Source organism: Zea mays, chromosome 5, assembly GCF_902167145.1.
Source record: "Zea mays cultivar B73 chromosome 5, Zm-B73-REFERENCE-NAM-5.0, whole genome shotgun sequence".
Taxonomy (NCBI): Eukaryota; Viridiplantae; Streptophyta; class Magnoliopsida; order Poales; family Poaceae; genus Zea; species Zea mays.
Genome location: NC_050100.1, coordinates 210107040 through 210120606, shown reverse-complemented (window position 1 = coordinate 210120606; position 13567 = coordinate 210107040).

Here is a 13567-nt window from a genome sequence, read left to right as displayed (position 1 = left end):
CTACTGATGCTTTTCATTTCTAAAAAAAATGATTCGTTATCAAACAAGATCAACGCTTGACTTTATAAATTTGAAACCATCAATGATTGTTTCGAAGGAAAAAATAGTCAACTTTATATATTTATTAACATACATTACTTAACTGGTCCTATAATTTTTATCTTTTGCTATGTGTATTGGTTCATTTTGGGGTCATAGCGTTAGGACTGCAGGGAGAGCGATAACAAATTCGATAGATATAGAATATTATAAGGGGAGTTATATTTTTTAGATAATGGAGAAAGAGTTCCGGCCTTCTCCTCCGTAGAGGGTCCGAGCCAACAACTACATAAACAACATCCACACGAACACCATAGTTAAGCACACAGGAAACTGAAACAAGGGGAAACCACGCAGGGCTTCAAAGACATAAAAAAGCTACAAATTAATGTGATTGGAGAAACACCATCCATTATGCGCAAACACCATCATCACCACTTTCTCCAGATGTCTGCAAGCCTGGACTAGCTTCTCCTTTGCAGCTTCATGCCTTTGAAGCAGCGCCCAGGAACGGCACCAGTAGGTCCCCCTGTAGATTACCTACATATAAGTTTTCGGGTTATCATGATCAAAAACCACCTCATTCCTGCTAACCCATAGAGCCCAAACCATAGCTGCCACCCCCGTCATAATTAGGGACTTGTCATGTTAATTGAAACCCATCAACCAATTCCCAGCAACGTGCTCCATATCCCGAGGGATCGGCAAACCAAAAGCGGCTAACAGCGCCCTCCAAATGAAACGAGCGAAATGACACTCAAAGAACAAGTGTCTAATCATTTCACTATTAGAGCAAAACACACAAAGCTTATTCCCCTTCCAGTTCCTACGCGTCAAGTTATCTTTAGTCAGGATGACCCCCCTACCAAGATACCACAGAAAAACCTTAATTTTAAGCGGTAACTTCAATTTCCAGAGAGGATTATTTTGTCTTATAAGACCATTGGACATAAGCGCCAGATACATGGAAATAACCGAGAACTTCTTATTCTGGTGTAAATCCCACTCACCCACATCTTTCGCACTATTAACCTGAACTGCCACCACCAGCGACACCAATCTAAACCAAGCCTCAAGGTTCACCCCCGTCAAACCTCGCCTAAAAGAAACATTCAGCGGTACTGACCTGAAAACGTCAGCCACCGAACTCCCTTTTTTCCTAGTCAGATTATACAAAGAAGGAAAGCGATCTTTAAGCTTGAAATTACCCACCCAACGGTCCTCCCAAAATCTGGTATTGGTTCCATTATTGATCCTGAACCTAATGAAGTCCAGGAACTTATGTTTGACTTTCATTAGACCCGACCAAAATTGGGAATCGCCCGATTTTCTGTCCACCGCCCCAATGGGTAGGTCCTTTAAGTACTTGCGCTGTAACATAGTTTGCCACATCCCCTCCTCATTGATGAGCTTAAAAAGCCATTTGCTCAGGAGGCATTGATTCTGAACATACAGATTTTTCACCCCAAGCCCCCCTTGATCCTTAGGCTGACAGATAATATTCCACTTGACCAGCCGGTATTTTTTCTTGTGGTTATCAGCCTGCCAAAAGAACCGAGAGCGGAAGTAATTGAGCTTCTCTAGCACCCCTCTTGGAGCTTCAAAGAATGAAAGCATAAAAAGAGCAATACTAGTAAGAACAGACTCGATCAAAATCAATCTACCACCATCCGACAAATGCTTACTTTTCCAACTACTCAGCTTCTTCTCAAACCTTTCTTCAATAACCCTCTAGTCTGCATTCGAGAGCTTTCTAACATTCATAGGAATTCCTAAATACTTAAAAGGAAATCCCCCAGCTTTGCATCCAAATAGCCCAGAGTACGCACCCTCCTCTTCCTTGGCCTTACCGAAGCAATAAATCTCACTTTTGTGAAAGTTAATTTTAAGCCCAGACACCTGCTCAAAGGCACAGAGGATCATTTTCATATTTGCGGCTTTCACCGGGTCATGATCCATGAACAACACTGTGTCATCAGCGTACTGTAAAATGGACAAACCATCATCTACCAGATGCGGAACCACCCCTCTCACCAAATTGTTCCACACAGCCCTTTTCACGATAATAGCCAGCATGTCAACCACTATATTGAAAAGAATCGGAGACAACGGGTCGCCCTGACGCAGACCCTTCTTAGTCTCAAAAGTATTCCCTGTATAATTATTAACTTTAATGGCTACATGACCTTTCTTCATAATAGCGTCCACCCAGGCACACCATTTATCATCGAATCCCTTCATTCGAAGAGTTTGCCTGACAAACGGCCACTTAACCTTGTCATACGCTTTTTCGAAGTCAATCTTAAAAACAACCCCATCCAGCTGCCTCCTATGAAGTTCGTGAAGGGTCTCGTGGAGGACCACAACTCCCTCCATGATATTCCTACCAGGAAGGAAAGCTGACTGTGTGGGACTAATGACCTTATTGGCCACAGTAGTCAACCTATTAGCAAGCACCTTAGTAAAAATCTTGAAGCTCACGTTAAGCAAACAGATAGGTCTATACTGCCGGATGGAACTCGCTTCCGAACTTTTGGGAATTAAGATGATTATCCCAAAGTTAATACTATGAATAGGAAGCAAGCCATCATAAAAGCTATCGAACATAGCCATCAAATCCTTCTTAATAACATCCCAGAACACCTGCCAAAACTCAGTTGGAAACCCATCAGGGCCCGGGGCCTTGTTATTTTCCATCTGGAAGAGTGCGGCCTTAACTTCCTCTTTAGAGAACCTACTAGTGAACCTTTGGTTTTCTTCCACCGAAACCTGAGAGATATCCCCTCTAATAGAATCATCCAGAGTGATATGTGAGGCTTCAGGTGGTCCAAAGAGATCTTTATAGTAAGAAGTGATATGTCGCTTAAGATTTTCATCTCCCTCGATAACATTGTTACCATCCTGAAGCTTAAAAATTCTAGTTTTCCTATGTCTCCCATTAGCCAGGAGGTGGAAGTATTGAGTATTTGCGTCTCCCTGAAGTAGATTTTTCGCTTTAGCTCTCTGGTACCACTTCAGTTCCTCCTCCCGGAGCATATCCACCAGTCTTTTCTTTAAGACGTTTTTATAATCCATCTTCGACTGGGATAGAAGAGTGTGCTCTGCCTTCTTATCCAGAGCATCTAATCTATCAAGGATAGCTTGTTTCTCCTTCTTATTATGGCCCCCACATTTTTAGCCTAGCCCCTCAGGAATTGGCGCACTCTCCTAACACGGGCCTGCCACCTTTCAAGAGAATTACTTCCACCATTCTCATTTTCCCAAACCTCCGTTACCATCTCCGTGAAGCCTGCTCTCAACAACCATCCAAGCTCAAACTTGAATTCTTGCTGTCACGAGGAGCCCCTACCATCACCCGTGTCCAGCAAGAGAGGGGTGTGGTCCGACAGGTCTCTATTACATGCCACCGTGGTGGCACGCGGGAAATGCAGCTCCCACTCCATGGACATAAGAATACGATCCAGCTTTTCGAAAGTCGGATTAGCTAGTGCATTCGCCCAGGTGAACTGCCGGCCCGTTATCTCCAGTTCATGGAGGTTCAGGCCTTCAATGACGGCATTAAACAAAAACGACCATCTAGGTTAAAGTTGGGTTTATTCTTTTCTTTTGGGTTCCTTAGGATATTAAAATCCCCCCAATAAGAATGGGCAATCTTTCCCTAGCTCCCAAGTTGGCCAGCTCCGTCATGAACCGTACCTTGCGGTCCTCCTGCGCCGGACCATAAACACACACAAGAGCCCATTTAAAATTACCCCCTTAGTAATTAGGTGGAATTTGACAAAAAAATCCCCATCCTCTATAGCCCCAATATCAAAAACCTGTAAATCAATACCCATTAGGATTCCACCTGACCTTCCATTGGGTTCCTTAACGTGCCATAGGAAATTCTTCCCCGCACTCGGGTTTTTGAGGAAGGGGTCAGTAAAATCCCTTCTACAGGTTTCTGAAATAGCTATAAAACTGAGATTATGTTGCTTGGTTAAATTCGACACAAATCTGTGTTTCGCAGGGTCTCTAAACCCGTTTGTGTTCCAAAAGATTCCCTTCATCTTGAATTCTTAATACAATGGGATTTCCTTCTTCCTTTACCCCTAACACGTCCACCCCCACCCCAGTTTTTGATTTCCTGGTTGATAGTCGCCTAGAGGGGGGGGGTGAATAGGGCGAAACTGAAATTTACAAATATAAACACAACTACAAGCCGGGTTAGCGTTAGAAATATAAACGAGTCCGCGAGAGAGGGCGCAAAACAAATCCCAAGCGAATAAGCAAGTGAGACACGGAGATTTGTTTTACCGAGGTTCGGTTCTTGCAAACCTACTCCCCGTTGAGGAGGCCACAAAGGCCGGGTCTCTTTCAACCCTTCCCTCTCTCAAACGGTCCCTCGGACCGAATGAGCTTCTCTTCTCAAATCAAAGCCGGGAACAAAACTTCCCTGCAAGGGCCACCACACAATTGGTGCCTCTTGCCTTGATTACAATGGAGTTGTGATCTCAAGAACAAGTGAGAAAGAAAAGAAGCAATCCAAGCGCAAGAGCTCAAATGAACACGGCAAATCACTCTCACTAGTCACTAGGGCTTTGTGTGGAATTGGAGAGGATTTGATCTCTTTAGTGTGTCTAGAATTGAATGCTAGAGCTCTTGTAGTAGTTGAGAAGTGGAAAACTTGGATACCATGAATGGTGGGGTGGTTGGGGTATTTATAGCCCCAACCACCAAATGTGGCCGTTGGGAATTCTGTCTGTTCGATGGCGCACCGGACAGTCCGGTGCACACCGGACAGTCCGGTGCCCCTGCCACGTCATCACTGTCGTTGGATTCTGACCGTTGGAGCTTCTGACTTGGGGGCCCGCCTGGGTGTCCGGTGCACACCGGACAGGTACTGTTTGATGTCCGGTGTGCCAGCATGGGCGATTCTGACTTCTGCGCGCGCAGAGCGCGCATTAAATGCGCGGCAGAGAGCCGTTGGCGCGGAGATGACCGTTGCTTCGGAGTCGCACCGGACAGTCCGGTGCACACCGGACAGTCCGGTGAATTTTAGCGGGCTAGCCGTTGGCGTTTCCCGAAGCTGGCGAGTTCCTGAGGCCGACTTCCCTTGGCGCACCGGACACTGTCCGGTGTACACCGGACAGTCCGGTGAATTATAGCCGAGTCGCCCTGGAAATTCCCGAAGGTGGCGAGTTTGAGTCTGAGTCCCCTGGTGCACCGGACCGGTACTGTTCACTGTCCGGTGGCACACCGGACAGTCCGGTGTGCCAGACCAGGGGAGCCTTCGGTTGCCCCTTTTGCTCCTTTGTTGAATCCAAAACTTGGTCTTTTAATTGGCTGAGTGTGAACCTTTTACACTTGTATAATCTACACACTTGGGCAAACTAGTTAGTCCGATTATTTGTGTTGGGCAATTCAACCACCAAAATTATTTAGGAACTAGGTGTAAGCCTAATTCCCTTTCAATCTCCCCCTTTTTGGTGATTGATGCCAACACAAACCAAAGCAAATATAGAAGTGCATAATTGAATTAGTTTGCATAATGTAAGTGTAAAGGTTGCTTGGAATTTGAGCCAATATAACTACTTACGAGATATGCATGGAATGTTTCTTTCTTATTTAGTATTTTGGACCACGTTTGCACCACAAGTTTTGTTTTTGCAAACTCTTTTGTAAATCATTTCAAAGTTCTTTTGCAAATAGTCAAAGGTAAATGAATAAGATTTTGCAAAGCATTTTCAAGATTTGAAATTTTGTCCCCTTGTTTCAAATGCGTTTCCTTTGACTAAACAAAACTCCCCCTAAATGGGATACTCCTCTTAGTGTTCAAGAGGGTTTTGATATATCATTTTGAAATACTACTTTCTCCCCCTTTTGAACACAATAGGATACCAATTGAAAAATACTTTTGGAAAGTACTAAGTTTTTGAAATTGGTGGTGGTGCGGTCCTTTTGCTTTGGGCTCATTTCTCCCCCTTTTTGGCATAAATCGCCAAAAACGGAATCATTAGAGCCCTTGAAGTGCTTTCTTTACCTTTGGTCATAAATGAATGAGTGAAGAGTATACCAAAGATGAGGTCCTTTTCCTTGATGCTCATTTCTCCCCAAGGAATAGAGAGTTTGCTTGGAGTGATGGCGAAGTATGAGTTACGGAGTGGAAGCCTTTGTCTTCGCCGAAGACTCCAATTCCTTTCAATACACCTATGACTTGGTTTGAAATAGACTTGAAAACACATTAGTCATAGCATATGAAAGAGAGATGATCAAAGGTATACATATGAGTTATGAGTGCAAGTTAACAAAAGAAATTCCTAGAATCAAGAATATTTAGCTCATGCCTAAGTTTGTTAAACGATTGTTCATCAAGAGGCTTGGTAAAGATATCGGCTAATTGATCTTTATTATTAATGTATGAAATCTTGATATCTCCCTTTTGTTGGTGATCCCTTAAAAAGTGATACCGAATGGCTATGTGCTTAGTGCGGCTATGCTCGACGGGATTGTCGGCCATTTTGATTGCACTCTCATTATCACATAGCAAAGGGACTTTGGTTAATTTGTAACCGTAGTCCCGCAGGGTTTGCCTCATCCAAAGTAATTGCGCGCAACAATGGCCTGCGGCAATGTACTCGGCTTCGGCGGTGGAAAGAGCGACCGAATTTTGCTTCTTTGAAGCCCAAGACACCAAGGATCTCCCCAAGAACTGGCAAGTCCCCGATGTGCTCTTCCTATTGATTTTGCACCCCGCCCAATCGGCATCCGAATAACCAATCAAATTAAATGTGGATCCCTTAGGATACCAAAGCCCAAACTTAGGAGTATAAGCTAGATATCTCAAGATTCGTTTTACGGCCGTAAGGTGAGCTTCCTTAGGGTCGGCTTGGAATCTTGCACACATGCATACGGAAAGCATAATGTCCGGTCGAGATGCACATAAATAAAGCAATGAACCAATCATCGACCGGTATACCTTTTGATCCACGGACTTACCTCCTGTGTCGAGGTCGAGATGCCCATTGGTTCCCATGGGAGTCTTGATGGGCTTGGCATCCTTCATTCCAAACTTGGTTAGAATGTCTTGAGTGTACTTCGTTTGGCTAATGAAGGTGCCCTCTTGGAGTTGCTTGACTTGGAATCCTAGAAAATACTTCAACTCCCCCATCATCGACATCTCGAATTTCTGTGTCATGATCCTACTAAACTCTTCACATGTAGACTCGTTAGTAGACCCAAATATAATATCATCAACATAAATTTGGCATACAAACAAGTCATTTTCAAGAGTTTTAGTAAAGAGTGTAGGATCGGCCTTGCCGACTTTGAAGCCATTATTAATAAGGAAATCTCTTAGGCATTCATACCATGCTCTTGGGGCTTGCTTGAGCCCATAAAGCGCCTTAGAGAGCCTATAAACATGGTTAGGATACTCACTGTCTTCAAAGCCGGGAGGTTGCTCAACATAGACCTCTTCCTTGATTGGTCCATTGAGGAAGGCACTTTTCACGTCCATTTGATAAAGCTTAAAGCCATGGTAAGTAGCATAGGCTAATAATATACGAATTGACTCAAGCCTAGCTACGGGTGCATAGGTTTCACCAAAATCCAAACCTTCGACTTGGGAGTATCCCTTGGCCACAAGTCGAGCTTTGTTCCTTGTCACCACACCATGCTCATCTTGCTTGTTGCGGAAGACCCATTTGGTTCCTACAACATTTTGGTTAGGACGTGGAACTAAATGCCATACCTCATTTCTTGTGAAGTTGTTGAGCTCCTCTTGCATCGCCACCACCCAATCCGAATCTCGAAGTGCTTCCTCTACCCTGTGTGGCTCAATAGAGGAAACAAACGAGTAATGTTCACAAAAATGTGCAACACGAGATCGAGTAGTTACCCCCTTATGAATGTCGCCAAGGATGGTGTCGACGGGGTGATCTCGTTGGATTGCTTGGTGGACTCTTGGGTGTGGCGGCCTTGGTTCTTGCTCATCCTCCTTTTCTTGATTATTTGCATCTCCCCCTTGATCATTGCCATCATCTTGAGGTGGCTCATTTGATTGATCTTCTTCTTCATCGACTTGAGCCTCTTCCTCATCTTGAGTTGGTGGAGATGCTTGCATGGAGGAGGACGGTTGATCTTGTGCATGTGGAGGCTCTTCGGATTCCTTAGGACACACATCCCTAATGGACATGTTCCTTAGCGCTATGCATGGAGCCTGTTCTTCACCTATCTCATCAAGATCAACTTGCTCTACTTGAGAGCCGTTAGTTTCATCAAACACAACGTCACATGAGACTTCAACTAGTCCAGTGGACTTGTTAAAGACTCTATATGCCCTTGTGTTTGAGTCATAACCAAGTAAAAAGCCTTCTACAGTTTTAGGAGCAAATTTAGATTTTCTACCCTTTTTAATAAGAATAAAGCATTTGCTACCAAAAACTCTAAAGTATGAAATGTTGGGCTTTTTACCGGTGAGGAGTTCATATGATGTCTTCTTGAGGATTCGGTGTAGATACAATCGGTTGATGGCGTAGCAGGCGGTGTTGACTGCCTCGGCCCAAAACCGATCCGATGTTTTGTATTCATCAAGCATGGTTCTTGCCATGTCCAATAGAGTTCGATTCTTCCTCTCCACTACACCATTTTGCTGAGGTGTGTAGGGAGAAGAGAACTCATGCTTGATGCCCTCCTCCTCAAGGAAGCCTTCAATTTGAGAGTTCTTGAACTCCGTTCCATTGTCGCTTCTTATTTTCTTGATCCTTAAGGCGAACTCATTTTGAGCCCGTCTCAAGAATCCTTTTAAGGTCTCTTGGGTTTGAGATTTTTCCTGTAAAAAGAATACCCAAGTGAAGCGAGAATAATCATCCACTATTACAAGACAATACTTACTCCCGCCGATGCTTATGTAAGCAATCGGGCCGAATAGATCCATGTGGAGTAGCTCAAGCGGCCTGTCGGTCGTCATGATGTTCTTGTGTGGATGATGGACTCCAACTTGCTTCCCTGCCTGACATGCGCTACAAATCCTGTCTTTCTCAAAATGAACATTTGTTAGTCCTAAAATGTGTTCTCCCTTTAGAAGCTTATGAAGATTCTTCATCCCAACATGGGCTAGTCGGCGGTGCCAGAGCCAACCCATGTTAGTCTTAGCAATTAAGCATGTGTCGAGTTCAGCTCTATCAAAATCTACTAAGTATAGCTGACCCTCTAACACACCCTTAAATGCTATTGAATCATCACTTCTTCTAAAGACAGTGACACCTACATCAGTAAAGAGACAGTTGTAGCCCATTTGACATAATTGGGAAACAGAAAGCAAGTTGTAATCTAAAGAATCAACAAGAAAAACATTGGAAATAGAATGGTCAGGAGATATAGCAATTTTACCAAGTCCTTTGACCAAACCTTGATTTCCATCCCCGAATGTGATAGCTCGTTGGGGATCTTGGTTTTTCTCATATGAGGAGAACATCCTTTTCTCCCCGGTCATATGGTTTGTGCACCCGCTGTCGAGTATCCAACTTGAGCCCCCGGATGCATAAACCTACAAAACAATTTTAGTTCTTGACTTTAGGTACCCAAACGGTTTTGGGTCCTTTGGCATTAGACACAAGAACTTTGGGTACCCAAACACAAGTCTTGGAACCCTTGTGTTTGCCCCCAACAAACTTGGCAACTACTTTGCCGGATTTGTTAGTAAGCACATAAGAAGCATCAAAAGTTTTAAATGAAATGGCATGATCATTTGATGCATTAGGAGTTTTCTTTCTAGGCAACTTGGCGCGGGTTGGTTGCCTAGAGCTAGATGTCTCACCCTTATACATAAAAGCATGATTAGGGCCAGAGTGAGACTTCCTAGAATGAATTTTCCTAATTTTGTCCTCGGGATAACCGGCAGGGTATAAAATGTAACCCTCGTTATCCTGAGGCATGGGAGCCTTGCCCTTAACAAAATTTGACAATCTTTTAGGAGGGGCACTAATTTTGACATTGTCTCCCCTTTGGAAGCCAATGCCATCCTTAATGCCAGGGCGTCTCCCATTATAAAGCATGCTACGAGCAAATTTAAATTTCTCATTTTCTAAGTTGTGCTCGGCAATTTTAGCATCAAGTTTAGCTATATGATCATTTTGTTGCTTAAGTAAGATCATGTGATCATGAATAGCATTAACATCAATATCTCTACATCTAGTACAAATAGATACATGCTCAACAATAGATGTAGAGGGTTTGCAAGAATCAAGTTCCACAATCTTAGCATGAAGAATATCATTTTTATCTTTAAGATTGGAAATTGTAACTTTGCAAACATCAAAATCTTTAGCCTTAGCAATCAAATTTTCATTCTCTAATCTAAGGCTAGCAAGAGAAATGTTTAATTCTTCAATCCTAGCAAGCGAATCATCATTATTATCTCTAGGATTGGGAATTGAAACATTACAAACATGAGAATCAACCTTAGCATTTAAACTAGCATTTTCATTCCTAAGGTTGTCAATAATCTCACGGCATGTGCTTAGCTCACTAGACAATTTTTCACATTTTTCTACTTCTAGAGCATAAGCCTTTTTAACCTTAACATGTTTCTTGTTTTCTTTAATTAGACAATCCTCTTGGGAGTCCAAAAGGTCATCCTTTTCATGAATAGCACTAATCAATTCATTTAGTTTTTCTTTTTGCTCCATGTTAAGATTGGCAAAGAGAATACGCAAATTATCCTCCTCATCACTAGCATTATCATCACTAGACGATTCATATTTAGTGGAGGAGTTGGATTTAACCTTCTTCTTTTTGCCGTCCTTTGCCATGAGGCACTTGTGGCCGACGTTGGGGAAGAGAAGTCCCTTGGTGACGGCGATGTTGGCGGCGTCCTCGTCGTCGGAGGAGTCGCTTGAGCTCTCGTCGGAATCCCATTCCCGACAAACATGAGCATCGCCGCCCTTCTTCTTGTAGTACCTTTTCTTCTCCTTTCTTCTCCCCTTCTTGTCGTCGCCTCGGTCACTGTCACTTGATATAGGACATTTAGCAATAAAATGACCGGGCTTACCACACTTGTAGCAAACCTTCTTGGAGCGGGACTTGTAGTCCTTCCCCCTCCTTTGCTTGAGGATTTGGCGGAAGCTCTTGATGACGAGCGCCATTTCCTCATTGTCGAGCTTGGAGGCGTCTATTGGTTGTCTACTTGGTGTAGACTCCTCCTTCTTCTCCTCAGTTGCCTTAAATGCAATGGGTTGGGCTTCGGATGGGTCGCCAAGCTCGTTGATTTTCCTCGAGCCTTCTATCATGCACTCAAAACTTACAAAATGCCCGATAACTTCCTCGGGGGTCATTTTAGTATATCTAGGATTACCACGAATCAATTGAACTTGAGTGGGATTAAGAAAAATGAGAGATCTTAAAATAACATTTACCACTTCGTGGTCATCCCACTTCTTGCTTCCGAGGTTGCGCACTTGGTTCACCAAGGTCTTGAGCCGGTTGTACATGTGTTGTGGCTCCTCCCCTTTGCGAAGCCGGAACCGACCGAGCTCCCCCTCGATCGTTTCCCGCTTGGTGATCTTGGTGAGCTCATCTCCTTCGTGCGCGGTTTTGAGCACATCCCAAATCTCCTTAGCGCTCTTCAACCCTTGTACTTTGTTATACTCCTCTCTACTTAGAGAGGCGAGGAGTATTGTCGTTGCTTGAGAGTTGAAGTGCTCGATTTGGGCCACCTCATCCTCATCATAGTTCTCATCCCCTACCGACGATACCTGTGCACCAAACTCAACAACATCCCATATACTTTTGTGGAGCGAGATTAGATGAAATCGCATTAAATCGCTCCACCTAGCGTAATCTTCACCATCAAAAGTTGGTGGTTTGCCTAATGGGACGGAAAGTAAAGGTGTATGTTTGGAAATGCGAGGGTAGTGTAGGGGGATCTTACTATACTTCTTGCGCTCTTGGCGCTTAGAAGTGACGGAGGGCACATCGGAGTCGGAGGTTGATGTTGATGAAGTGTCGGTCTCGTAGTAGACCACTTTCCTCATCCTCTTGTGCTTGTCGCCTTTCCGATGCGGCTTGTGGGAAGAAGATTTCTCCTTCTTCTCTTTGTGGTGAGAAGAAGATTTCTTCTCCTTCCCTTTGTTGGAGGAGATCTTCTTCTTCTCCTTCCTCTTGGTGTGGGACTCTTCCGATGAAGTGCTCCCTTGGCTTGTAGTGGGCTTTTCGCCGGTCTCCATCTCCTTCTTGGCGTGATCTCCCGACATCACTTCGAGCGGTTAGGCTCTAATGAAGCACCGGGCTCTGATACCAATTGATAGTCGCCTAGAGGGGGGGGGGTGAATAGGGCGAAACTGAAATTTACAAATATAAACACAACTACAAGCCGGGTTAGCGTTAGAAATATAAACGAGTCCGCGAGAGAGGGCGCAAAACAAATCCCAAGCGAATAAGCAAGTGAGACACGGAGATTTGTTTTACCGAGGTTCGGTTCTTGCAAACCTACTCCCCGTTGAGGAGGCCACAAAGGCCGGGTCTCTTTCAACCCTTCCCTCTCTCAAACGGTCCCTCGGACCGAATGAGCTTCTCTTCTCAAATCAAAGCCGGGAACAAAACTTCCCTGCAAGGGCCACCACACAATTGGTGCCTCTTGCCTTGATTACAATGGAGTTGTGATCTCAAGAACAAGTGAGAAAGAAAAGAAGCAATCCAAGCGCAAGAGCTCAAATGAACACGGCAAATCACTCTCACTAGTCACTAGGGCTTTGTGTGGAATTGGAGAGGATTTGATCTCTTTAGTGTGTCTAGAATTGAATGCTAGAGCTCTTGTAGTAGTTGAGAAGTGGAAAACTTGGATACCATGAATGGTGGGGTGGTTGGGGTATTTATAGCCCCAACCACCAAATGTGGCCGTTGGGAATTCTGTCTGTTCGATGGCGCACCGGACAGTCCGGTGCACACCGGACAGTCCGGTGCCCCTGCCACGTCATCACTGTCGTTGGATTCTGACCGTTGGAGCTTCTGACTTGGGGGCCCGCCTGGGTGTCCGGTGCACACCGGACAGGTACTGTTTGATGTCCGGTGTGCCAGCATGGGCGATTCTGACTTCTGCGCGCGCAGAGCGCGCATTAAATGCGCGGCAGAGAGCCGTTGGCGCGGAGATGACCGTTGCTTCGGAGTCGCACCGGACAGTCCGGTGCACACCGGACAGTCCGGTGAATTTTAGCGGGCTAGCCGTTGGCGTTTCCCGAAGCTGGCGAGTTCCTGAGGCCGACTTCCCTTGGCGCACCGGACACTGTCCGATGTACACCGGACAGTCCGGTGAATTATAGCCGAGTCGCCCTGGAAATTCCCGAAGGTGGCGAGTTTGAGTCTGAGTCCCCTGGTGCACCGGACCGGTACTGTTCACTGTCCGGTGGCACACCGGACAGTCTGGTGTGCCAGACCAGGGGAGCCTTCGGTTGCCCCTTTTGCTCCTTTGTTGAATCCAAAACTTGGTCTTTTAATTGGCTGAGTGTGAACCTTTTACACTTGTATAATCTACACACTTGGGCAAACTAGT